The sequence below is a fragment of the Camelus dromedarius genome, chromosome 10, assembly GCF_036321535.1.
Source record: "Camelus dromedarius isolate mCamDro1 chromosome 10, mCamDro1.pat, whole genome shotgun sequence".
NCBI lineage: Eukaryota > Metazoa > Chordata > Mammalia > Artiodactyla > Camelidae > Camelus > Camelus dromedarius.
In genome coordinates, this window is record NC_087445.1 from 15,112,716 (window position 1) to 15,115,600 (window position 2,885).

Below are 2,885 nucleotides of genomic sequence, written 5' to 3' on the forward strand. Positions count from 1 at the left end.
TTATGAGTTTAAAATGAGACCAGTCAGTGTGCCAAGTGTGGAACAGTTTTCTGATGACTTCCAGAATCCCAACTGCTGGTTTCTACCTGCAGAACATCTGCTATGTTCTGTCTAATCTTCGGTCATTTGTTGCCTTTGTACAATTTAGAATGATTCCTCCTTTGGTCTGTTTTCTCCAGCTTTATTGAAATATGATTGACATAACATTGTGTGAGTTTAGGGTGTGCAACATGTTGATTTGATGCCTTTATGTGTTGCACCATAGCATTAGCTAGTCTCTTCATCATGTCCCATGATTCCATTTCTTTCTTGTGGTGAGAGCATTTAAGATGACTCTCTTAACAACTTTCAAGTATATAATACAGTATCATTAACTATATTCACAATGCCACATGTTAGATCCTCAGAACTTACTCATATTCTAACTGCAAGTTTGTACTCTTTGACTTAACACCTCCCCTTTTCTCCTCCCCAATCCCCCATCCCTGGTATCAACCATTCCACACTCTGTTTCTATGAGTAAGCTTTTTTCAGATTCGACATGTAAATGATGTACAGTATTTACCTTTTACTGTCTGGCTTATCTCACTTAGCATAATGCCCTCAGGGCCCATCCATGTTGTCACAAATGGCAGGAATTTCTTCTTTCTAATGATTGAAGAATGCTCTGTTGTATATATACACTCCATCTTTGTCTGTTCATCCATTGACAGGAACTTAGGTCGTTTCCATATCTTGGCTATTGTGAATAATGCTGCAGTAAACATGGAAGGGTACATATATTTTTTGATATCCTATTTTCATTTTCTTTTAATATACACCCAGAAGTGGAATTGCTGTATCACATGGTAGTTGTATTTTTAATTTTTTGAGGAACCTCCATACTGGCTGCACCAATTTACATTCCCACCAACAGTGCACAAGAATTCCCTTTTCTCTACATCCTAGTCAACATTCGTTATCTCTTATCTTTTTAAAAAAATGCTATAAACTTTACTTAACAAAAACAACAGGTAAAGTTAAACAGGCACTTATATTAAGAGAAAAACTGACTAGAAGAAATGTTATCTTACAGTAACCATGCAGTAAACACTGTACAGTAACCTACTTGCAGCTGCATTTAACTGAGCTCTGTTGCTGTGAAGAATACAGCTCACACACAGGTGTGAATGAACAATTTGTACATTTTTAAGCATTCACTGAGTACTACCTTATATACACATATATATACGTTAAATTTGAAAGATTTAACTAACGTTCCCCAGATAGACTTCATTTTTTGTGATCTTTTGGAAGAAGTTATCTAAAGAGAAGAACATATGGTTCTGATTCATGAATCGTGATAAACCCAGCCTAAACTCTGTTGGATACCAAGTCTCCTCCACCCCTCTTCGGACATCAGAGAGGTTTTGGGTACATGTTTGGAAAGTTCTTTGGGTAACAGGACATGCCAGTACTCTTAGTGCTCATTGAAGTACTTGTCCAAGTAGTAGATCCGCTTATGTGCCACTCTGCAGGCTGGCAGTGGGGCAGCGAGGGACCAGAGGTCAGAAGGAAAAAAGCGGGCGCAGGAGTCCGCACATCCACATCTGTCCAAGGCAACACGTGACTTGACTGCGACCCTATCTCTTATCTTTTTGATGATAACCATTCTGATAGGTGTGAGGTCTTACCTCACTGTGGTTTTGATTTGCAATTCTCTGATGATTAGTGATGTTGAACATCTTTTTGTGTACTTGTGGGCCTTTTGGATGTCTTTGGAAAAATTTGGAAAAAATTCTGTTCAGTTCTTCTGCCTGTTTTTTAACTGAATTGTTTGGTTTCTTTTGTTATTGAGTTGTATGAGTTCTTTATATATATTTTGGATATCAACCCTTTGTCAGATAGGTGGTTTGCAAACATTTCTCCCATTTTGGAGGTTCCTTTTTATTTTGCGGATTAGGCTTTGCTGTGCAGAAGGCTTCAGTTTGTTGTAGTACCATGTATTGATTTTTACTTTTTTTCCTTGTACCTCTCATGGTGTATTCAAGAAATAATTGCCAAGACCAATGTCAAGGAGTTTTCTTCTAGGAGTTTTACTGTTTCAGGTCTATGTTTAAGTCTTTCATCCATTTTAAGTTAATTTTTGTGGGTAGTGTAAGAGAGAGGTCTGGTTTCATTTTTCTGCATGTGGTTATCTAGTTTTCCCAACACCATTTATTGAAGAGACTGTCCTTCCCCATTTCATATTCTTGGCTCTCTTATCAAATATTAGTTGACTGGTCCCTCCTTTTGAATAATGCCTCATCTTCCTGGAGCTGGCTTCTGCAGCTGGCTCAGATCTCCTAATATGTCTTTGTCCTTAGGAACTGGGCATTGGCCTGGCTTCTGGCTTACTGAGTTTCTGAGGACTCGCTGTTCTTCCCTCTAGAGACAGTCAGAACTGACTTTTAGAAGGTGGTGTGCCCTTGTGCCATACAAATGCAGGAGTGATAAAGGGATGGTAGTGAGTTAGAAGCTTGTACACGAGAAGCTGCCTAGGAATCTCTTTTCCTGATGGAAATAAAATGTAATAGGACAACACCATGGTTTTTTTTTTTTACCCCCTATTCCTTAGACATGCAAATGACATGATGTATGTGGGATAGTAAAGTCATCCATCCAAGATTAGAAAATATTCAGTTAGGGCAGGTGGCTTTTGATCACCTGAAAGTCATCTAAAGTGGAAAGTGGTCACCTAGGTCACCTAAAGGAGTAAACTTTCAGACCAAGCTGAAGCAAGTGGCAACTTTCAGGAAAACCCAGGCTCCATGGTAGCATTTTCCTGAGATGGTGGAGACTGGATAAATGAAAATTTTACCCTATTCATTTTAACCTGCATTCAAAGGAATTAGGAGACTGAGAGG

The 2,885-nt window shown here is 38.8% G+C and overlaps 1 pseudogene; it reads right to left on the reverse strand.

Annotated features, from left to right (window-relative positions):
* Positions 1 to 1,272: 1,272 nt before the first annotated feature.
* LOC135322327 (cyclin-dependent kinases regulatory subunit 2-like) lies at positions 1,273 to 1,651 on the reverse strand (annotated as a pseudogene).
* Between the last annotated feature and the right edge of the window lie 1,234 nt (positions 1,652 to 2,885).